This window comes from Sorex fumeus, unplaced genomic scaffold (assembly GCF_029834395.1).
Source record: "Sorex fumeus unplaced genomic scaffold, SorFum_2.1 ptg000054l, whole genome shotgun sequence".
In the NCBI taxonomy this organism is placed as follows: domain Eukaryota; kingdom Metazoa; phylum Chordata; class Mammalia; order Eulipotyphla; family Soricidae; genus Sorex; species Sorex fumeus.
Genome location: NW_026606111.1, coordinates 24161342 through 24187349, shown reverse-complemented (window position 1 = coordinate 24187349; position 26008 = coordinate 24161342).

Sequence of the window (26008 nt, the reverse complement as noted above, 5' to 3'; positions counted from 1 at the left end):
CCGGGGAGGACTTGCCCCTCCGGCTGAAGAGCTCTAAACGCCCTGGAACTAGAGACTCGGGAAACCAGATCTCCGGCTAGAGCCCACTGTCCCGTAGTCCACAGAAATGAAAGACAGGCAGCTTTGATCACCTTGGAGACCAACCACCTCCCTCTCCTGAAAGCCAACCCACCTTGGCGGTGCCTGTCTCCCCTCCCCCTCCCAAGAGCCCCAGCCCCGCCACTCAGGCTTGAGTATCAGCTAATCAGTTTGATCTGACAGATTTTAATTACATTAATTAGGGCTTCTCTGAATAGGCCCGATTAGCCTCCTACCAAAGGATGTGAGTGTGTGTTTTCTTCTCAAAAGCTGTTCTGCGAGGATCAGGACTAATGCTTTCCTCTCCTAACACCGGTTAATTTTGTGTCTGTGTGTGGTTCAAGATAACAAATCAGACATTTGCAAGCTCTAGTGGCAGAGTGGGTTTTATAATAAGACACCTCGGAGGAACTGGTACAAGCTTTGCAGCGATCTTGTGAGTCTTCTTGGTAGGGGCCAAGAGATTGCTATTTAGGACCTTTTTTCAGAACATAAATATTGGTTTTGTTTAGCCGTTGCCTAGTAAACACTGCGTTAAGCTTTAAAAATCCAACTTCTTGGGAAGGAGAGATAGCTCAAGGGCTTGAGTACATTCAAGACAGGTTTTGCCTGTGGGAGGCCCCAGGTCCAATCTCCGCATGGCCCTTAGGAACTGTCAAGAGGCCCTGTGCACCCAGCTGGGAGATGCCTTCAACGTTCTCGAAAGTATTCCAAAAAACACAAAACCAAAAATTCAACTTCTTTTAAATCTTCCCATCCATCCTCCTCAGAATGAAATGTCTCCCTGTATTATTTTGGCCATCACGTTTTAGAGAGACTATGATGGCCACAAAAAAAAGCCAGGGAGATGTAACCTTTGTCCCTCCCTTGTCTCTTGGAATAAAAATACCTTGAATGTCAACAAAGTACTTTGTAACTCTTCTCAGCCACTCATAAAATAGAACAACATCGATTTCTCAGAACACAGCACAGAAGATTAGCAGGACACATATATTTAGTCTTGTTGAGCATCTGTACTATAATTATTGCTTTAAAATATGCTGTTTTGAATAAGCCACAATAAATGAGGGCATAGTACCAGATAACCAGGAAGAAAATCCACCAAACTAAATAAAGTCTGTTTGCTTTTTTCTAAATAGCCTAATATGAAACTAATTTTTTTAACCACATATCTTAAGGAAAGCAGTAAAAGCATGGACTTGCGACCCTAATCCAAGTGTTGAATCCTATTGCCTGACACCCCTATCTCCCTTCTGCAACTTGTGCAATCACCACTTCCCTGGGGATTAGGCTGCTATTCTCACCTGAGCAATGTCTTAATTATGATGGAGTGTGTCTAGAACAGTTCCTGCAGCAGTTGGAACTTTGGCAAGACAGCACAGAAAACACATTATCTGACAATGAATGTGGTCTTACCAGAAAGATAAAGTAAAAGTATTTTTTTAATTTAAAAATAAAACTCAATTTAAAAATAGTCTAATGCCATATTTTTCATTTGCCATGTAGCCAATTCTTGTTTTTAAGGGTTAACTTGGATTTAATATTTCTAACTAGTTGATTTCCAGTCACTCAGAAGTGAAAGTTTCTAAATTGCTTATAGGAATTCACCATTTTTTTTTTTCTGTTTGAGGGCCAAAAAAAAAATCAGATAATGTTCTTTGCCTCATTGTGATCACCCAGTTCTCTCTGGAAATTAATAATCTTGATACTTGGGCTTTCTCCTAGCTCCGTGTCAGGGATCACTCCTGGAGAGCTCAGGGGGACCATATGGTACCGGGGATAGATCCTGGGTGAGGCTTGTGCAAGCATTAACAACAGACAACAAAACAGAACAACAACAACAACAACAACAACAAACATAACTACACACTATGATTGAGAGCAATATTTTACCCAATATTCAATTTGCTACTTAACATACTAACAGCTTAAAAATTTGCTAAAGAGCTTTAAGGAGATATAGTGAGAGTCTTGTCTGAACTCATAAACTGCATGGATTTGGTGCATGGAAAGACTAGAAAAAGACAACCAAAAATGAGAGAAGAACAAAATGGGGGGAAAGTGACTGGTAGGAGAAAAAAAGGTATTTAAACCTTTGATTCCCAATCAATGGATAACTATAAAATGGGTAGCAATGTAAAGAAATATAGACATAGACTCGGAAGTGAAAGTGAAGTTTGTAAATGTGATAGGAATTCACCGTTATTTTCTTCTGTTTGTGAGGGCAAAAAACCAGAGAATGTTCTTTGCTTGTTTATATATTTAAGGGAGAGTGATGAGAAGAGGAAAGGGAGGGAGAGAGGGAGTGCGGATTAAGCACAACATCAACACAGAAGGAACTGTAAGAAAATGCCTTTCCGTGGATTTCAAAGTACTCCAGGATAAAACTAAGAGGATCCCAGTATGTTTCATTAAGTTAAGATATTCTGATGATCTCTAATCTCAATGCTAATTTGTTTTAAAATATTAGCATCTGAATGCAAGCTCTACACATTTTTGTAATCACTGGATCTGTGTGTTATTAGAGAACAAGAGCTCTTATTCATTAAGGCAGCCAATCAATGATTAGCTACTTGTTCCTACTAGGTGCCAGGCACTGTGGCACGGGGAAAGAGCATATAGTACAAAGCAAACTTGACATGATTCTTATGCGCAATGTAATGTAAATCAGTGAGAGAGACTTACATTGAACAAATAGACATAAAAATACGATGGAAAATAATTTTTGTGGTGCTTGTCTTGGAGTCATACCCAGAAATGCCTGGGTCTTACTCCTGGCGCTATGCTCAAGGATCATTTCTGTTGGTGCTCAGGGACCAGTCGGTGATAAGGATTGAATCAAGGTCAGTCACATGTGAGGCAAACACCTGATTCTTTATACTACTATCACTCCAGCCTTGGAAAGAATAGTTTAGTTTTGTTTAGTTTGGTTTTGTTTTTAAAGAAGAGTAACTAGGGAAATAGCTTAATGGGCAGGACTGCATGCTTGGTCGGCATGCAGGAGCTCAGGTTTGATTCTCCCCTCCACACACTTATTGAACACAGCCTGAAGGAGCTCCCAAGCAGCACTGGGTGGGTCTCCCCACCAAAAACAAGGAGTCTATGAAAAAGAAGAATGAAAGAGAGAAAGGGTACCAGGATAGGGTGTCAGGGATCAAACCCAGGTAAACTGTGTGCAAGGTATTTACCCTACCCACTGTACTATGTCTCCAGCCCCACAAGACACAAATCAAAATAATGCAAATAAAAATAATAATAAGTAGCAGTCCAGTAAAACAATGACTTTTTCCTTAATTATTTGAAATAAGTGGGCCTTTGATATTTCTACATTTTGGAATCTCTCAACTAACCTATTTGTTTCTGGTGAGAACTAAGTTCTGAGAGGGTGAAACTATCATCATTAGGGGTAGGGTTTGAGGAAGATGTTACAGTCTCTGAAAGCAGACTCTCAAATGAATAATGGAAATGTAAAATAATAGGGAGACATTTAGTAACAGTAATAGTGATGACAGACCCAAGACCTGATGGGGAGAAGAGATGAAATTAAATAGTAGAAATATTCCTGGACCAGGAGATGGCTCAGCTATATAGCATTGGGCTTGCATGTATGTGTCATGGTCTCGGTCCTCCCATTGTTCATCGATTTGCTATAGCGGGCCCAATAATGTCTCCATCTTGAGACTTGTTGTTACTGTGTTTGGCATATTGAATATGTCACGGGTAGCTTGCCAGGCTTTGCCGTGCGGGCGAGATACTCTCAGTAGCTTGCCAGGCTCTCCGAGAGGGGCAGAGGAATCAAACTCGGGTCGGCCATGTTGGCTGTGTGCAAGGCAAACGCCCTACCCATTGTGCTATCACTCCAGCCCATGTATGTGTAAGGTCTTAGATTCAAAACATACTTTTCTTTTAATGCGTTAAGCAGAAATATATATTTCTATGAAAGCCAAATTAAAGTAGATTGTTTTCTTCTACTTTATCTTCTACAATGGATTGCAGTATTCCTGCAGACCTTGTCTTTTCATCAAAACCCCAATAGAGTACAACAAAAAGGCTGGGCAGGCCTGAAGAATAGACAGGTTTTGGGTTCTGCCTGAATGAAGGAAAGAATTGAATGGAGGGCCTAGAGAGATGGTAGTAGGGATAAGGTACTTTCCTTGCACGTGACAGACTCAGATTTGATCCCTAGCACAACACATGGTCCCCTGAGCATCTCCAGGAGCCACTCCTGATCTCGGGGTCGGGAATAACCCCTGTGTACCATCAGGCATGACGAGAGAGAGAGAGAGAGAGAGAGAGAGAGAGAGAGAGAGAGAGAGAGAGAGAGAGAGAGAGAATACATGAATGGCGAGAAGACATGAATGGCGAGCATTGGGAAAAATTAAGGTGGAAGACCCACCTGGCCCAAATAGGATCCAGGCATCACCCCATCCTATCATCCCTTCACACCCCCCTTCCCCACCCCCAAAGGACTAAGTCTGAAGGTTTACCTTGGCCCTTTCTTCTAATCACAGAGCTGAATAGTTGAGCTGAAATATTATTATCTAATAGCACAGCAGGTAGGGCGTTTGCTTTACACATGGCCAACCCGGCTGACCTGGGTTTGATTCCTCTGCCCTTCTCGGAGAGCCCAGCAAGTTACCGAGAATATCTTGCCCTCATGGCAGAGCCTGGCAAGCTATCCATGACTTATTTGATATGCCAAACACAGTTACAATAAGTCTCATGTTGGAGATGTTACTGGGCCCGCTCGAGCAAATCAATAAACAATGGGAGGACAGTGCTACAGTGCTAAGGTGAGAGAAATACTTGACTTTGCAGCCAGGAAGTCATGGGCAAGAAATACTTTCATTTTCTTCGTTTTGCAGAGGAGGAAAATAAGGCTGGGAGTGGTCAAATCACTTGCCAAAGTTCTAAAAATTGAGGCTTAGTGTTTCAGAAATCAAATCCCTGCAGTTAAACCTCAGACTTCGTGCTAATGTCACCTTTCCTAGAATGTTGTGATGTTTGGGGGGAATATAAAAATGAAAAGGTGCTTCCTTCTAGGGAGTGGTGGAATACAGTGTGATACAGGCCTGCAAGGCACAAAGTGAATGAAAGAAGTTGAATCCAGAATTGTGACCTGAAGGATTTCCATCATTCATTTATTGACAGAAGCAAGATATGTAGCCTAATTTTTCCATGTGTTCAGGAAACCCTGGAAATCCACTGACAATTACCAGCCAACTGGGAATCAGTTACAAGGGCCCATGGAAAGAACACACACCATTTTTGCATTGACAATAGAATTTTTTTTATCTTAATTCATAAAATGCAAGTTAATAAATCATCTAATTATCTATCTATCTATCTATCTATCTATCTATCTATCTATCTGTCTGTCTCTCTATCTATATCTCTCTATATATTTTAAAGACACCCTTCTCATGTATGCCAGTCGGCATGTATTCTTAAAACACCTGAGCCAGGATAATACAGGCTTGAACTAGAAAGTCTGCTTTCTTCAGAGAAGTTGCAGGCTCCTGCAGAAAGGATTCTTAACAGACAAGAAAGAACAAAAACTAGAAGCCTAGTTCTTAGGCAGACTCTATCCAAGCCCCTTCAATACTTTTGTTCAAGGTGAAATATACCCTTTATTAGCAGCTTCAATGTGGATGGAATTTGTGCCTGTATCTGTGTGTGAGCAAGTGTTTACATATGTATTTGCTTTAATCACACCACACTTCTCATTGCTCCTGGTTGGAAGATCCTAGATTGGTGACGACAAACAAATCACTACAACTGGTCACGATCAGCCACCTCAGGAAACTTGCTAGATGCTCTGATTTCTTCATTAATGTTAAGAAAAGGAGAACAATGGGTTCCAGCCATTAAGTGCCTTGCAGATCAAGAAAGAGTTAAACAGATGATAATTCTGCATTTAGCTGGGTTTCAAACATTGGGCTGCATAATCATTTCTTCCTGGACATGCACTGCCCAGATACACAGGGAGTATTTGGAAAGCTTGGTCTTGAGGTGGGGAGAGAAAGAGGGTTTCCAGAGAGATGAGGGGAGGGGAGGAGAGGAGTGGAGTCAAGATTTCTCAGGCAAGGCATACTAGGAAATGAAAACATTTCTTAATTGCCATTTGGAAAGTAAGTTAAACACAAGGCTAACTGATTAAGGCAGGATGCCAGTAAGAAATACGTTTTTCTAATATTCTATGACAATAGATTTGTAATTAACCCATTTGGTACTATTGCTTTTCAAAATTGCCTATTTTAATTTTTATGTAACATTTTAATCATGTTTTGTAAAACACTAGGTGGTAAAATCACTCACATGTATTTAATGATAAGGAATAATAGAAGAATACCAAGTGGCCTACACTTTAATCCTTATAAATAAAGGCATTAATGGGGCTGGAGATATAGGGCAGTGGGTTGGGCACTTGCTTTGCACATCACTAACACAAGTTATTATAATCTCTGGTACCACATATGGTTCCCCTGTACCTGCCAGGACTGCAGAGCCAGGAGTAAGTCCTGAGCACTGCTGGGTGTGGCTGCAAAACAAAAAACCAATATACAAAACAAAAAAATAAGCAAATAAATAGGACTGTAAAAAGAAAAACTATAGCTCTGTTTATTTCTGAAATGAGTGAATATGCAGATATAATTTGTCTTATAAGTTGGCATAGTATTTCAGAAACACTTAAGAGTATCCATAATAATAATATCTATTGATAATTCATCTTTATATAATCAATGTACTGATAGTACAGAAACTTACAAAACTATAACAGGAATTAATTGTCTCTTAGGTGAAAGAAAAACTCAAGATAAACTTTAATAAATTCAAAGGTCAAATATAATTATATTTTTAAAAATTTTTTAATGATGTTGGGCCCACCATTTCAGCAGTGGATCCCATCAGGGACATTAAAGTTGACTTGTACAAACCCATCTGTGATGTTTGTGATTGAACCTAGGACTTCCCAAATGTAGGCATATACTTTACCATTTGAGCTACATCACTGACCATACTTTATATTCTTGATATAATTAAATTGATTTCAGAGCCAAAGAGAAAGTAAAGGATAAGGCACTTGACTTGCACAAAGCCAACCTCAGTTCATTCTCCATAGATTTATATGATCCCCTTTAATGCCTAGGAGTGACCCCTGAGCAAGAGCCAGAAGTCATGGCCAGATATGGCCCACCCTCCCTTTCTTTTCCCCAGTTTAATCTTCATGTTAATCATAAAGAAAATAACAAAAGTATGCAAAAATTTAAAATATTTTATAATAAAATATAAACTAAACACAAAAGTAGACAGTAATGTCGAAAACAAGAGATAAAAAAACTATAAAGCATATAGGAAAAAAAGTAACAAATCATGGTGCAAATCCATCCTGATATGCAATTACTTTAAATGTAGAGGAATTAAACTTGAATAAAAATAGGGAGATTGAACTAAAAAAGTGTAGTTCAATTGTGTGTTATCTACACAAAAATTCTATTTAGAACCAAAGATACATATAGGAAGAAAGTCAAAAGAATGGAAAATAATGTTCTATTCAAGTAGAAGCAAAAAGAGAACAGAGATGGTTAAATATAATTCCAGACAAAATAGACGAAAATTTACAAAAAAGACTTGAGAGACAATGAAGGGCTTTATATATCAATAAATATTCAATATAGGAAGAAAGGTGACAATAATAAACAATTATACTACCTACATATATTAAGCAAAGATGGATAGACCAGGGAGGTAGCTTAGCATGTGAACTTGCTTTGCATGTGAGAGTCCCTGGGATTCTTCAGGGGTCCCAGAACCACACACACACACACACACACACACACACACACACACACACACACTAATGCATGCAGGCACTCACAACTGAAGGAGAAACTGACAGTTCTGTAATTGTCGATCAGTTCAATGTTTCACTCTCAACAGAGTAGAGAATGAGCCACACAGAAGGTAAAGAAGGAAAGAGAATTTGAACACAATAAATGATCATATCTAAGAGACATACACAGAGCATTCTACCTGACAATACAATGCATATTTTTCTTAGCACATGTGAAATATTCTCCTGGCTAGGACATATTGTTACAAATAAAATCTCAATAGATTTTAAAAAGCAGATAGAATATGGACTGAAGAGATAGTATAGCAAGTAGAACACTTGCCTTGCTTGTGGCTAACAGAGGTTCAATTCCAGGCACCACACATGGGTCCCCTGAGCCCACCAGAAGTGATAAGGCCAGAGTAAGCCCCAGAGCACTGACGGGTGTGACCCAGAAACCAAAAAAACCAAAAAGAGAAAAGAAAAGTTGATATAATATGATGTTTCTTTTCTAACCATAACAGGATAAAGCTAGCAGAGGAAAGGAAATAATAAAGATTAAGCCAGAGATAAAGCAAAAAATTTAAAAAGTGGAGAAAGCCAATGAAACCAAAAGTTGCTTCCTCAAAAAAGATGAACAAAATTAACTAAAACAACTCAGATAATAAAAATAATAAGTGAAAGTGGGAGCAATACTATCATTCCTAGACCAATGTAAGGAATTATAAAAGAAGTATGAAAATCTATGTACAAATAAAATTTTAAAAACCTAGATAGCTCATACAAAATCCTAGAAATACAAAACCTACCAAGGCTGAACCACAAAATAAAAATTTTCAGTATACCCATAGATAGTAAGGAATTGAACCAATAATTTTAAAAAAATCTCCTGACAAGAAAACCTGTGAGACTGATGACTTCACTGGTGAATTCTGCCCAATATTTATTTATTTTTTTGTTTTGTTTTTGTTTTTTGGGGGGGCCACACTTGACTATACTCAGGAATTGCTCCTGGCTCTGTGCTCAAGGATTACTCCTGTAGTGCTCAGGGAACCCTATTTAATGCCAGGAATTGAACTGAGATCAGCAACTATAAAGGTCATGCAAGGCAAATGTCTTAAGGCCTATATACTCTCTTTGGTTCTCTGCCAAACTTTTAAAGCCAACTAGTGACAATCCTTCCCCAGCATTTCCCAGGAATTGAAAAGGAGGGAACACATCCTAAATAATTCTATGTGGCCAACATTACCATGATAACAAAGTCACAAAAGGTACTACAAGAAAAGTAAAGACCAATATTCTTTTGAGCATTGATGTAAAACTCCCTAACAAAATAGTAGCAAACTACATAATCAGATAATCAGAAAAACAGAAGAAAAGATTACACACCATAATCAAGCGAGCCTTTTTTTTTTTTGGTGTTGGGAATGGAACCCAGGATTTCTCATATTCATAATGCACTCATTAACAACCTATACCAGTCACTTCACTTGCTGTTTGAAGAACTCATTATAAGAGCTTTAAAAATCAATTTGTGAACATCAGTGATGATAATCATACATTAATACATGTCAGTTTACATTTCCAATTGTGAGTAATTGGTACTAAACTGGTTATTCAACTCTAGGACCCAAGTGTTTTCAGATGGAGAATAAGCAATATATAGAGAATTATAGTCGCTGAGACAAGGAAAGCTAACAAGATGAGCTTTACCACCACATTGCTTCCTACCTCAGGCACCTTCCAGATACCAGCAACAGAAGGAAATCTAAGAAGGTAACTGCCATATCACCTGCCAGTTCAAAAGAACAAGAAGGCAGAAGAAGCTGGAATTTGTATGGCAAAGAACCAAATCGAAAGGGGTGATGCAGGAACGAGCTGAAGAAATCCTAGGGTCCCTTGAGTCTCTAGCTGAATGTGCTTAGTATTTTAAAGATGAAATTCCGTAAGTCCAGAAGCAAAGACAAAATACCAGGGACCTATAAATAGAAGAATGTCTGTCAAGAGCTGAGGAAATGACAGACTACTTCACAACAATATAAAGAAAGGGACTCTTGAAAATCGAAGTAAGACGGGTGAGTCTCAAAAAGATGCTGAGGGGAAAAGGCCAAAACAAAGAGAACAAAAAACCTAGTCCAGGGTGCATGATTTCATTTGTATAAAATTCTAGAAAAGCAATCTAATTTAGAGTGACTAGGTCGCTGTTTGTCTGTGAGTGGACATGGAAAGACAAAGAGATTCATAGATTACTGAGAGGTAGAAGGCAAGTTTTATGGAGGAGACTGATGGAATGTTTATTATTGTGATTGTAGGGATGATTTCATAAGTGTCTGCAAATGTCAAAACTTATTAAATTGAATCCTTTAAATATGAATCATTTGGTTTAACTCAATTGTAGCTCAGTACATGAGAAAAGTAAAATCTAACATTAATTATTTAACTTTACAGGATGATTTGAATACATTATTATACTAATACCTATATTTCTGTACCGTATTTTAGTATTTTATTATGTAAATCCAATGTATTTAACCAGACTCTTATTGGATATTCAAGTTGCTTTCAACTGTTCACATTGCAAACCACAGACAACAGTAATTTAAATGAAAGGTCAAATATAATTCTCAGTTGCATTACATCAGTTAGAAAACTTCCCTCAGGAAACAAAGGTTCAACATTAAAATTCTGTTCCATGGCTATGAACTTGGACTTAACCTTAGTCTTGCCTGCTGTGCTAAAAATACAGAAAACTGGGCCACCAGACACTGGATCAGCGCAATATGAGGAAAAATAAACAGAAATTTAGTCCACTAGCAGAGAAAGAAGCAGATGCAAATAGAGGTTCAACCACATTATCTCTGAATGGCAAAACTATGTTCAATTATTTTTATAAGTAGAAAAAAAATATTTGTTGCAGGTAGTCAGTATGTGTTTTGGGGAAGAAGAGGAATGTTGAAACGCAGTCCAAGAAAAATACTACTATCTCAGCCTGAGGAATGCTGAAAGCTGAGCTTGCATGGAGGAGAAAGTGAATTAAGTCGACAAATTCACTATTTTGCAAATCCAATCCAAGGGATGTATGTAATCAGCTAGCTACCACTTGTCAGAGTGGCCTTCAGCCAGCAATACGAGGTAGAGAAGGGACAGCATCTCAGCATAAGGATATTTCACAATGGTTAAAAAAAAAGAGAAGAAACTATGCAATATTTTTCTATTCTCCAAATTGGTGGTGGTTGGGGGGGGAGGGTTGGGTTTGTTTTGTTGTTGTTCATTTAGAATGTATTCTCCAAAGGATGAAATCAAAACCACTAATTTAGAATAGAAAAAGCATACCTTCTTTAATACATCGCTGGAACTCTTAACGTGAAAACGCCAAAGTCTACACAAACAACTCCATTCTGGTCCTCCCTCCGTCCCCCACCACCTCTTTTTCATGCAGCCTGTACTTTACAACTCTTCCTCTCTCCGCTGCCTCTCCTTCATGCCAAAGCTGTGCTTTGAAGTCTGCCCTCCCATTAATGCTTTGGTGTAGGTATTCAGACTGATCACACAAGCCGAGCAGAACTCCCGGACCATCCACGTTCTGTCGTATACAGTTGTTTCATGTGGCCTGTGATTTACAGTCTTAATTAATGCTCAAAAGAAGAAGAGCACATCTTTGGTGGAGTTTTTCCCCCCTTCTTTCTACAAAACAGGACTCTTGGGGTTTCTGTGGATATTGTGCAGGATGGCTTTGCCAAATGGAATGAAGCACACTTAATACTTTTCCTTTATAACCTTTGCCATAAATCAGCTGGCACTCCGTTTGCACAAGTGCAGGGATGAGGCCCCTCCCCTCCCCCAGCACTTCCCGAATTTTAAACAAAGTGGGAATAAACTGAGGGTGAGCAGAGCCAGTGGGCCCAGTAAATCAGTTTAATGAGATCCAAAGAGATCACATAGGACATACTGTGGAAAAATATGGTGGGGGAATCTGAATTTCGGCAATGTGGGGAGGGGGGAGGGGGGATGGAGAGGAAAGATGGGAATTGCGGTAGGCAGCACTCAAATGCTGACACATGTCTTTGGTAAAAACAGCACATCTTACATTCTCTTTCCCATTTGCTGAAACTTATTGCTGTGACGCTTTCGGATTTAGCGCTGTTTCCTGTCTGTGGTTTTGCTGTTCCATGTTTTCCCACAGATGGGGAGTTGTCTGTTAGCCTCTTCTCGGCCATGACTGTCTTGATCTGCTCACATCCTTAGTCTAAGACCTCGCTTTTGCAAATAACGCATCCTGTATGCACCCAGAACTCTCTTACTCTCCATCTAGGAAATATACTTAAGGGCTAAACCAGGCAGGAAGTAAGAAACGAATTATTTGGGTATACCCATCTGGGGCTGGGCAGCCAGACTCCACTGAAAAGCTCAAAACTCCCTTCCCTTACTGTCACTAACAGCAGGAAATTTATGCTCCTCCCTCCCCTTCCCTGCACCAGAGAGACATGTTGTTCCCTTTTCTGCCCTTTAAATCAGATATACAGATAGGATTCCTCCTGTATTGAAAACTGCATTACAATGAAGAGAAAACGAGTCTAGTTATATATTTCCTGTCGCTCACATATAAATTTACACTCGTAGCAGAACCTCTGTTCGTGGAGTCTTCCTATGTTATATAGAATTTGAGGGATGATAGTTGAAGGAAATAAAATCAAGCAAATATAAAAAAATGCCTTTGTAATGTTTCCCTCACTTTGCAAAACATATGAGATATGTTTCAAAACTTCTCAGTCCTATATATCTGATCAACTTTTAGTCATTTTTATTGTTATTATTACTATCTATGATTAAACCCCAGAAAGATATTAGCTAAGTGTATTAACTATTTGGTGGCAAACTGCTTAAGCCATCTATTATTAACTCCTTAAAGAGCACTTATTTTGAGGGGCTAGAGCAATAGTACAGTGGACAGACTGTTTGCCTTGCACATATCTGACCCAGGATTCTATGCCGGTCATCCCATATGGTTCCCAGAGTACAGGCAGGATTAATTCCTGACTGCAGAGCCAGGAGTAACCCAAGTGTGGTCCAAAAAGGCACTGTCACTGTCCCCCCCATTGTTTATCGATTTGCTCGAGTGGGCACCAGTAATGTCTCACAACAAATTGTGAGACTTTTTACTGTATTTGGCTTATCAAATGTGTCACGGGTAGCTTGCTAGGCTTTGCCGCTTTGCCGTGTTGGCGAGATACTCTTGGTAGTTTCCGGGATCTCTGAGAAGGGCAGAGGAATCGAACCCTGGTCGGCCGCGTGCAAGGCAGATGCCCTACCTGCTGTGCTATCGTTCCAGCCCCCAAAAGGCAAAGAAAAAAAGAGTATTCATTTGATAGTCAGAAGATGTGTATTAATCTATATTATCACAACTTTAAAACTTTAGCTAAGGTAGTAAAGAGATCATTCTTTTTATCTTAGCAGAGACACGAAAATTAACAGTCCAACTATCTCTCCTCTCAAGTAAACTTGAACATGCTCAGCAGTCTTTTTCATAGTCTCATACTGAAATATTTCTTCTAGGACACAGATTTAAGAGTTGAGTGTTCCCAGTCTTAAATTTAGAATTAAAGTCCATTTTTTAAAAAGTAGCAAAGTCCTTGATAGGCATCACTGTGGATAATAAATACAAATGAAATTTTTTAAGCTTAAGAAAAATGCCTCAAAACTAACTCTCCCCCCACCCCCGTTCCCCCATCAAAGGGAAAAACCACCACAACCCCCAAGCCTAAATCATTTTTTTTTCTTTTTGGGTCACACCCAGCGATGCTCAGGGGTTACTCCTGGCTCTGCCCTCAGGAATTGCTGCTGGCGGTGCTCAGGGGACCATATAGGCTGCTGGGAATTGAACCCAGGTTGGCTGTGTGAATGCCCTGCATGCTGTACTATCACTCCAGCCCTAGAATCAGTCTTTTGTGGTGGAAAAAAATTAGAACACTGCAGTCTCTGTAGCACAGTGGCCGGGCCATTTGCCTTGCACGTGGCTGACCGGGTTCGATTCCTCCATCCCTCTCGGAAAGCCCGACAAGCTACCGAGAGTATACCGCCCCCACAGCAGAGCCTGGCAAGTTCCCCATGGCATATTTGATATGCCAAAAACAGTGACAACAAGTCTCACAATGGAAACGTTACTGGTGCCCGCTCGAGCAAATCAATGAACAATGGGAAGACAGTGCTACAGTGCTACGAAAAATGCCAGCTGACTAACCCTGAGGAATGTCAGTGAGTGGAGAGCTCTGCAGAGTCTATGACAAACAAATTCAGATCCCTGGTGCTTCTGGATTATTTTGTGCTGTGTCCTATGTCAGGCATATGGCATATGAGTTAATGAATTCAACAACACAAAGACATACATCTGTGAGAGGACTTAAATTATACAATAATAATTTTGCATTTTAACGTTTAGGCTTTAAATGTTTTCGAACTTAACATAAGGTCTCCATCTCCACTGCTCCTCCTCTTCTACTTTCAAATGTGAAAAAACTGATTGATCACATATATTTCAACTTTCCAGATAGCTCAGACTTCGTGTGTTTGTTTTGGTTTTGCTTGGGGCACCACCCAGCTGTGCTCAGGAGTTCTCCCAATTCTGCGCTTATTTATTATCCCTGGCAGATTCAGGGGACCGTATGTGGTTCTGGGGTTTGAACCTGGGTCAACAGCATATAAGGCAAATGCCTAAACTGCTGTGCTATCAGTGGTCATGCTGTACTTGTTTTTTGTTTGTTTGTTTGTTTGTTCATTTACCTTTTAGGTTACACCCAGCAATGCTCAGGGGTTACTCCTGGCTCTGCACTCAGGAATTGCTCCTGGCTGTACTCAGACCATATGGGATGCCGGGGGATCGGGGATCTAGCCTGGGTTGACTGGGTGGTAGGCAAATTCCCTACCTGCTGTACTATTGCTCTGGACCTTGCACTTGTTTTATAGAAACCCCAACTACTATAGTAGAACTTTCAAATATTTCTACTCCCCCTTACCCCCACCCCTGCCCAGAGGTCAAAAACTCCTACCTAGTAGAGGTAATAAACAGAACATGTGTTAGACAGGAGTTGCCTTCATTCATAAGTCCTAGGTCTCATGCATTCACCTTCCTCTGCACAGAACCAGTTCGACTTCAGTATTTTGTTTCATGTCATGCATTTATTACTTCACATATTTTAACTGTAAAACTGATGGCAAGGTGAAAATGTGACTTGCTACCAAATGCACATGACGTTAAAGTTGTGGGATGAACCTATGTTAAACCCTGTGTCTAGTACAGCTGTGTATAAAATAAGATTGGACCAGGAGACCTAGATTCTATTCCAGCACCACACATATACACAAAATAATAATAAAACTGGTTTTGATCTTTTCCTTCCCCCAAGGAAAATGCAGAGGCCAGAAAGACAGTGTAGGGGTTAAGGCATGAGCCTTGCATATGGCCGACCCTAGTTTAATCCAACACCACATGGTCCCCCCCCCCACAAAGCCTTTCACTGATTTTGAGGTACCACCCCCACACAAGAGAATAATATGGCTATTAGCTTTTATGATTTTAAATAGTTTTAAAAACAAAAACAACAAAACCACAAAACAATAGCGCAATGGGTAGGACATTTGCCTTGCATGCCAGGATTTGATAGCTGGCATCCCATATGATTCTCTGAGCAATACCAAGAATAATTCCTGAGTAAAGAGCTAGAAGTAAACCCTAGCTCTTCACTCAAGAATCACCAGGTGTGGTCTCAAAAAAAAAAAAAACAGAACCAAAAAACACAAAACCCAAATTCAAAACAAATGCCTTGATTTTTATGCCACTGGATTGAAAAAGACAGACTCAAATTCAGTGACATTTAAAAAATTTCACAGTCTCTTATTTTCGCTGTATTGATGACTATAATAATAACAATAAGTTGTTTAAATAACATAAAAGCAGAAAGTAGTAGTGTGAATTAGACTATAATGACATTTTCAATTGTCATATGTCTGTTACACATGAAACTCACTTCCTTCCACAGAAGAGCAGTTTGAGACAAATTGAAAATTCTATTGCAATTTGTTATTGCTATCTTACCATGCAAATAAAATGAAGTGTGTGTAATTTTTTTTTTTTTTGCTTTTTGGGTCAGACCTGATGATACTCAGGGTTTACTCTTGGCTTTGCACTCAGGAATCACTCCTGACAGTGCTCAGGGTACCATATGGTATGCTGGGAATCGAACCCCAGTCGGCCGTGTGCAAGGCAAATGCCCTACTTGCTGTGCTATCACTCCAGCCCCATGTGTGCAATATTTTTAATCTTCTAAATGGGTCATGGTAATAATGAGGTATGGGCAGGGACTGTTATTTAGAGTGTAAGCATCATGCATAGACATATTTCATTTTATTGTGAGAAAGTAAACCTAGCAGCGCTCAGGGTTTACTCTAGTCTCTGCTTGTGTGTCACTCCTGGCAGTGCTCAGCATACCATACACCAGGTCAGCTGCATGCAAGTCAAACACCTTAATCCTTGTACTATCTTATAAAAGTTTTGAAGAAAGCCATGACCATAGCCATAGACACATAATTTTTTACATTGAATGTGAGGAGTGGGAATGCTGTGCCCATCTAAAACAATCAAAATCCAAGCTCCACCCAGACAAATGGCCCTTTAGGCAAGAAATGAGTCAAACAAGCTTCAGGAAATGAACATGGAGGCATCTGGCTGGCTTTATCTGGGTCTTTTCTCAGTGAAAACTAGGGTTTCTGATCACTGTTGAGAAGTGGTAGAAAAACAGCTTGGGGAGTACAAAGACAGAGGCTGGCCACATCCAAAAGAACAAAAGCAGCAGGTGTTGGCGTGGATGTGGCGAGAAAGGGACCCTCCTTCACTGCTGGTGGGAATGCCGAATGGTTCAGCCCTTTTGGAAAACAGTATGGACAATTCTCAAAAAATTAGAAATTGAGCTCCCATTTGACAGGAATACCACTCCTGGGAATATATCCCAGAGAAGCAAAAAAGTATAGTCGACGTGACATCTGCACTTGTTTGTTCATTGCAGCACTCTTTACAATAGCCAGAATCTGGAAAAAACCTGAGTGCCCGAGAACAGATGACTGGTTAAAGAAACTTTGGTACATCTACACAATAGAGTACAATGTAGCTGTTAGAAAGGACGGAAGTCTAACACCAAGAATAGCCGAGATAAGTACCAGGAGGTTTATTCCATGGCTTGGAGGCCAGCCGCACATGCCAGGGGAAAAGGCAGCTCAGATACAGAAGGGAGTACCAAATAAAGGGTGTTGGGACGATCCTCCCAGGATGGGAGATGCATGCTGAAAGTAGACTATAGATCGAAAATGATTGCCACTCAATGCAAACTGCAGCACGCAAAAGGAGAGAGAGAACAAAAGGGAATGCCCTACCACAGAGGCGGGCGAGGGAGGAGGGGAAGGGAGGGGGGGGGGTTGGGGGGGAGGGATACTGGGATCATTTGTGTTGGAGAATGGGCACTGGTGGAGGGATGGGTACTCAATCATTGTATAACTGAAACCCAAGCACAAAAATCTGTAAGTCTACAACTGTACCTCATGGTGTTTCACTAATAAAAATTTTTAAAAAAATAAATAAGGTGCTTGCCTCGCATGCAGCTGTGGGCCATGACACTGGTTTGAATCCAGGCACCACAAAGGATTGTGGAACACAGCCAGTTGTGGCCCTGAGCACTACCAGATGTCCCCTGTAAACAAATAAACAAACAACTTGCAATAAAAAGTGCCAGAACCGTCAAAACACTACAGAAAAAATATCAAGGGAAGAGAAAAAGGAAGAAAAGGAGACTACTATACATGATGTAAAATAGAACAAATATCCAAGAGAGGAGTAACTAATGTCGTGTACTTAAATTGTGTCAATTCTCTTATGTTGGTCATTTAGTTTTACATTGAAAAATAATGTTAGTGAATTAACTACCATCTCTGAGCATCAAAGCAGAAAATCAGGAACAACTAAGAACTTAAAACAATCACTGCCAGACTGAATGCCACTTAAGGGACAAAGACCTTGAACAATTCTGTAATCAATATTCATGATGATCTTGATTTTTTTCTTTTTGGGTGACACCCGGCAATTCTCAGGTGTTACTCCTGGCTCTGTACTCAGAAATTATTCCTGACAGTGCTCAGTGGACCATATGGGATGCTGGGGATCGAACCCGGTTTGGCCTCATGCAAGCAAATGCCCTACCCACTGTACTATTGCTCCAGCCTGATCTTGAATTTTTTAAGTATGTTCAATGTCATATTTTATGCCCAGAGTTATATGCCATGTGATCCAGAAGATGTGTGAGAAATGTTGTATTTCCAATTCTGCCAGATTAGTTTTTTGGTTTCTGTTGTAGGGGGCCATATCAAATGGTGCTCAGGGGTTATTCTTGACTCTGAGCTCAGGTGTCACTTCTGGCAGTGCTAGGATTGAATTGGGGTTGTGGGCATGCAAGGCAAGTGATTTAACTCCTGTACCATCTCTCTGACCCCCAGAAGAGCTTGCTATTTCAATAAAAATGCCCAGATTCTTGGGAAATTTGACTTTTTTATACTATTTCTCAGACTTCTTTTGTCTTTCCACACATGTGTAGAACAGAGAATGTAATTCACACATTATGTATGAAAATACTGGATCATGGAACTTGAAATGGCTTTTTCAGAATCCTCAGTCTACTGATTGACAATCTCCTGATTGTTGCTCTGCTCTTGAAGAAATAAACATTTTATTTTGGGGAGTGAGGGGAGGAAAGGAATGTCTCTTTTGCTTCTGAATGAACAGCAAGGCTGTGGTTATTTCCCCCCTATGATAGCATTCAAGAAAGCTTCCTGTTGCCCCTAACTTCAAGGAGGAGGAGCCTCTTAGGTAAAACTCAGAGAAAACCCAACCCAGTCAGCCTTATCCTCTCAATGCTGTGGTCTTAGCAGCTGAGGCAAATTTCAATTCAAGGGGAACTTGTTGAATTCTGCATTGCCACCCACCCCTGCAAACACAGTCTTTGCTGGCTGCTTTTCTATTCGTTGTATCTTTCACTGAAAGTGGAATGGGAGTAGGGCAGGAGGTCAAGGAAAGAAGCCACCAAATATAGGAAACTGGACGTACTTGAAAAACTAAAGAGAACATAATCAAAGAATCTGATGTCAGTAAACTTGAAGTTTGTTCAGTTTACACTTGGCATCAGATTATACACTCTTGCCAGCTTGATTTAGTGTGCACACTTGTGTCTTTCTTGCATTATTTAAAAACAAATAAAACTATCTTTAATAAGTTATTGTTATAGATGGCCTATTTTTCCATTCTATTTATTAATGTTAGAAGTCTTTTAAAAGAGCACACATCCATACCAATATCCTCAAGGTCTGGGAAACTAGAGAAGGGTTTGGTAAGGACCGAGCCAGAACAAGACACAGGTTGGATACTTCTTGAGCAACAGCCTCAAAGTTCTCTTTTTACCTTTTGTAAATGGACTTTCAGGCAAGAAAGAATGTTCTCAAGTCATCAATGAAATGACCAGCCTTAATGTAGAAGTTATAAACACCACAGAAGAGTGGTTTTGTATGGAATACCAAGAACAGTGCTTTAGAATGTTCTCTAAAATAATGCAAACCCTACCGTCTCCTAGATCACATATTTTTGTTATCTCCTATATTCACCATGAAGGATATAGCCATAAATGAAAGCAGTCAAAGGTTCTGCAGACTTGGATCCAGGCTCATCCATACAAACTTTGAGCAAGTTGCTAAATCTTTGTCTCTTTACTTGAGAAATGGGGGAAAATATACTTCATCATCAGCTTTGCGTTTCTGTTAAATAGTATAAACTTGAACTGCCTGGTATAAAAGAAGTGCTAAATATATGTTGGTTTTCTCTCTCTCCTTAAGTTAAGTAAAATTTCAAAAATAAAAATGAGACCCAGAGAGAAAAATAAAGTAAGGAAGGCAATAACAAACATAATGAATCACTTACCACTGAAGGGCTGTGTATTCACATCTATTTTTCTAAATATTCTATTTTCAGCTTGCTTCCTCCTGCCACAGATGAATAAAAATGCACACTTAACACGCTTTCCATGCTAATTGTAGGCAGAAGAATTAAAATCCATAAATAAATTTAATATCTGATTTACCAATATTTCAATTCTCCTGTTATTTTGTTATGCCACCTGCATAAATTCACTAATCAAATCACCTATAAAGTATTACTTAGAATATAAAATCCTCCTGGGTCTAGGGAGGTAGCTTGGCGATATAGAACTTGTTTTGATCTGTGTTTAATGCCTGGCACTGTAAACAAACAAACCTCACCAATCAAACAAAAATATTCCTACACCAAATAGTCTTTGTGTATACTCACCCCTCAAGGAACTAGAACATAATTCCATATTCCTTGATGTGGGCTATGCATAATGGCTTCCTTCCAAAGAGAACAGTATGGAAATGTGGGGGAACTAAGGAGTATTATAGGGAAATCAGGAAAATAATACTTGGGGGAACAAAAAAGTGTTATAGAGAAATCTGAAAAAATACTATCTCATGCTGAATAATCCAGATAAGCCTCAACAGTGATGTTATTTAGGTAACATGGAATCTTGATATAATATGATGAATGGACTTTCCCTGGTAGTCTTCCCAGAATGCCAGTGTAACAACAGCAACAACATAGCAATAACAACAACAACAACAACAGCAACAATAATAATACAAGATAAGTCACAATTAAGGGACAGTCTACCAAATACTAAGCAAGCATTGCTCAAAAAATGTCAAGGTCAGAACTGGGGAGATAACTTGATGGATTAGAACACCTGCTTCATCTGAGCAGATAGGAGGTCTGTATTCAGTCTCTGATAATTGCTTTGTTCCCTGAGTATTGATCTGGGAATAACTTCCAAGCGCTGCCTGGTGTGGCTTCCAAAACTCCCCACCTCCCCTCAATTGTCAAGGTCATTAAAAACAAGTAAAATCTGAAGAACTATTTTTCTCAGATAAGGAAAAGAAGACACAATGCCTAATTGTAATATGGCATCCTGGGTGGGTTTTTGATTCAAACCCCTGCACCCTGTGTAATCCCCTGAGCTCTATCCTGAGTGATCCCTTAACACAGACCCAGAAGGAAGCCCTGAACACAGGTTGGTATGGCCCGCCCAAAGAATTAAAACTGCATAGGGCCTGGAAAGAGTATAGTAGGTAAGGCACTTGCCTTCCATAAGGTTGACCCTGATTTAGTGCAAAACACTGCGTGTAGTCCACCAGGCACCGTAAGAATGATCACAGATCCGTGAATAACCCTGCTAGGAGTAGTGCATCCTCCACCCCTACCCCCAGAAATTTGTATAAATGGAATAGCTTAAATAATAAGAATATTTTGATATGGTTTCTTATTAAATCTTATTTCTTATTTCTTCTATCAACAGAAGCTCCCTATAGTGTTTTACCCAGATCTCTATTAATGTTTTTTAAAAGTCCTATAAGTCATTACCTTTAGTTTAAGGATCACAACCTGTGGTGCTTAGAGCTTACATCTGGCTCTGTGCTCAGGGATAACTCCTGATAGGGCTGGAGCGATAGCACAGCGGTAGGGCGTTTGCCTTGCACGCAGCCAACATGGCCGACCCGAGTTCGATTCCTCCGCCCCTCTCGGAGAGCCCGGCAAGCTACCGAGAGTATCTCGCCCACACGGCAGAGCCTGGCAAGCTCCCCGTGATGTATTCGATATGCCAGACACAGTAACAACAAAGTCTCCAATGGAGACGTTACTGGGCCTGCTTGAGCAAATTGATGATCAACGGGAGGGCCTTTACCTTTACCTTAGGGTTCAGGGGAACTTACAGGTTGCTGGGGATTGAACCCAAGTCAGTCAGGTGCAAGGCAAGTGCCCTACCTGCTGTACTATCTCTTCAACTCTTCACTACACTTTCTTTTTTACAGAAAAAAACTGTTACAATAGCTATACATTCCATTGCTAGAAAACTTATTTTTCTAGAGGCAAAGGTCCATTAATACCAGCTTTGTTAGAAAAAAATGAGATTGGGGTGCAGCTCAGTGGGAAAACGTGTGCCTTATTTTCACAGAGCTCCAGGCTCCATTCCCAGTGTTGTGGGGAGAAAAATAAGTGTTCTGTTGAGAGAACAGCCTTCATTGGGAAACCAAGTTGCTTCCTAACAGCTAGGCAGTTTGTTTCAGACAGAGAAATGTCTTGATTTATGCCCAGCTTGGTCTCAGGGTAACCTAACCACCATCAAGACCTAAACAACCTCATATATTCATTTCCTCTCTGGAACAGCCAAGAAGCTGTACTAAGGGATCCGTAGTGTCATTTGCAGCTCGATACATCCCCCATAGCCAATTTCATTTCTTCAAAACCCAGGGCAGGCACTCAAAATCGCAGAGAACGTTCCCGGTCCCAATCTGTCCCTCAGTCAGCACGCTAGCTGGCTTGATTTCCCATTCCAAACAAGACCCTGGTCTTTCGTCTGCCCCTGCTTCTCTGCCCTCTCTGTGACTGACAGAGTCAACCGGGAGAAGCTGTGCTAGATCAACATCCCTGCAGGGTTGGCAGCTGGCCTTGGAACTAGGACTGCTCAGCTCGGTCAAAGCGGTGGGCGGCATCATCCATCATCACGAAATGAGGGGACATTTGCCCAGGGTCACATTGGCCAAGCAACTGCAGGAACTTACCCCAAACCTTTCGCTGTTTCCCTTCGCCCATGTCTAAACTTAGTCACTTTATTCTTAACCTGGTGCCCTCCGGCAGCAGTAGGGAGGAGGTACATGGGTCACCCTCTGTGTTCAGCGTGGAGTCACATACCCGAACTCAGCCGGGCACTCAGCAGGAGTGTTTTCTATTAGCCTGCGTTCATTAATATTGCCTTTTGCCTGCCACGTTGTGTTTGGAAAATGGCTATATTTCAGCAGCTACTTCCTATCCACTAAATGTGCTTTAATTTAAACTAATTGGAAGTAAACAAGGTCATTGCTTTAAAGAGACAGAGCTGAACAAATACTTTTGTGGGGGGAGGAGGGGATTAAGAGAGGATCCCAAGCAGTGCTCAGGGGTTCTGGTGCACATTCCCAATTCAGTGTGGCCCGGCTGCTTGGATCTGATGGTTCTGAGCTGACCATCCTGCAGCAATGCTGGAGGATCGTATAGTGATGGGGAGAGAATGCAGGGCCCCCACATGTGAAGCTGGCTGGTCAGCCCCTTATGCCACCAGCCCCGGGCCTGAGCACATACTTTTGAACTCGTTCAACCTTTGTGAAAAACACTCAAAACATTTTCTTTGTTTAGTGAACTCAAGTGGTTGTATTGAAAGAAATTTATTTATTTTTTTTTTGGATTTTGGGCCACACCCAGCAATGCTCAGGGGTTACTCCTGGCTCTGCACTCAGTAATCACTCCTCTCAAAGTTCGGGGGATAGCATGGTATGCCAGGTCGGCTGCATGGAAGGCAAACACCCTAGTAGCTGTACTATATCTCCAGGTCCTATTGAAAGAAATTTAGAGGTGTGACAGAGAGAGAGAGAGAGAGAGAGAGAGAGAGAGAGAGAGAGAGACAGACAGACAGACAGACAGACACAGACAGACAGAGATAGAGACAGAGACACAGAGAGATAAAGACAGAGACAGAGACAGACACAGAGAAACAGAAAGAGACAGAGAGAAGAGACATAAAAAGTAGAGGAGAAAAAGAGAGAAATACGTGTTCAAGAGAGAACACAGGATTTGAAGAAAAAGCAAACCTCAAAACTGATTTTCAACTGAGAATTTAGTCATTTGATACTGCCAATAAAATATATGCTTGCTGCCCCATCAGTATTAGGAATATAGACATAAATAAGATACATAAAAATGACATTTAACTCCTGATTCTAGAAACAGAAAAAGACAAAATGTAAATAATTACAATACTTAAATACATAGAAGTGTTAATAAAACAATATGACTCATTATAGCCAAAAAGGTGGAAACAATCCATCCGTGCATCAATGAATAAATGCTTAAATGACATGAAGGTAATAGTCAAAAATGAAATGGTGGTCATTAAAAAAATCAATACTATTCATCCAGGAAAATCTATGCATATTACAACCTATATGAACCTTGAAAACATTGTGTTAAAAGAAAGAGACCAGACAAAAAAGGACAAATATTGTGCAATTAGATTTCTCCGCCCCTCTCGGAGAGCCCAGCAAGTTACCGAGAGTATCTCGCCCGCACGGCAAAGACTGGCAAGCTACCCGTGACGTATTCGATATGCCAAACACAGCAACAATAAGTCTCACAATGGAGACGTTACTGGGCCCGCTCGAGCAAATTGATGAACAATGGGAGGACAGTGCTATAGTGCAGTGCTATATTTAACTGATATATTAGAATAGCCCAAATGTATAAGAGCAATTACCAAAGACTGTGAAGAGAAAGCATTAAATGCATGCTAAGTTTCTATTAAGGATGATTGAATGGTTTTGCAAATGGATGTTGGTGATGGTTGCACATTGTATTTATTTTTTGCGGGGGGAGCACATACCTGGAAGTGCTCTGAGTTACTCCTTTCTCTGTGCTGTGGGTTCCTCCCAGAAGTGCTGGGGGAGTGGGGAGGGAAAGACCATGTGGTGCAGGGGATCAAATCTGGAGCTCCCACATGCAAAGCATTCTCTCGGTCTTTTGAACTATTTTGCTTATTCCTGTAAACGTTCTTAATATCATTGAATTGTACTATCAAAAATTACATAAATAGTAAGTTTGATATTATGTGCTATTTTTTAATGTATTCTATTATAAAATAGGACCTGGAGCCATAGCACAGTGGGTAGGACGTTTCCCTTGCACGCCGCCGACCCAAGTTTGATTTCTCCGTCCCTGTCGGAGAGCCTGGCAAGCTACCGAGAGTATCCCTCCCCCCCACATGGCAGAGTCTGAGAAGCTCCCCGTGGAGTATTCAAAATGCCAAAAACAGTAACATATTCTCACAATGAAAACGTTACTGGTGCCCGCTCGAGCAAATCGATGAACAATGGGAGCACAGTGCATTTCTATAATTATTTTACATTATTTCACTGTATCACTGTCATCACTATCATCCCATTGTTCTTTGATTTACTCAAGCGGGCGCCAGTAACGCCTTCATTTGTCCCAGCCCTGAGATTTTAGCAGCCTCTCCTTACTTGTCTTTTCCAACGTATTGGAGTCTCTTTCAGGGTCAGGGGAATGAGACCCAGTATTAATACAGTTTTTGGCATATCGAATATGCCACAGCTAGTTTGCCAGGCCCTGCCATGCAGGTGGGATACTCTAGGTAGCTTGCCAGTCTCTCCGAGAGACATCTGTGTATATATATATGTATTTTTTTCTATCAAATATGGTGTGGTAATTATGGAAAATGGGTAAGGAGTAAGGAATATGTGAGGCTCAGCCCAAGCCTGTGGAAAGTGGCCTGGAGCGTGACAGCAGTTGGGTAGTGGAGGTCAGCTGCCAGGGCTGGGTCCCTTGGGGCGGGGAGGGCTCTCACCTGCCCCTCTCTGTGATGTACCGAGTGAAAACAGCCTGGTGTGGAGTCCCCATGTGGGCAGGATATTCTTGGTAGCTTGCCGGGCTCTCTGAGAGGGACGGAGGAATCGAACCCTGGTCGGCTGCATGCAAGGCAAACGCCCTACTCGCTGTGGTATTGCTCCAGGCCCTATTTTATAATAGAATATATTAAATAATATCAACTAATATCAAATTTACCATTTATGTAATTTTTGAGAGTACAATTTGGTGGTATTACATTAGATAATATTTATCATTTTAACGTTACAATGATTATTTTTACAAGGAAAGAAGGGAGAGAGGAAAGGAAGGTGTAGAAATGTAAGTACCAAGAATAAAAGAGGGGAGTTAGTAATTTGGAAAATACTTCCATTTTATAATTTTGAATAGGTAATACACTGAGTGTTCAAACATCACACTGGCAGATGTGAGCATCTGCCATGGTCCTGCCTCCACACTGCCTTTGTCACCAGCCTGCCCAGTGCCCAGGGGAACTTCCTGCTTCTTTCTCACTCTTCTAGCACTTTCTC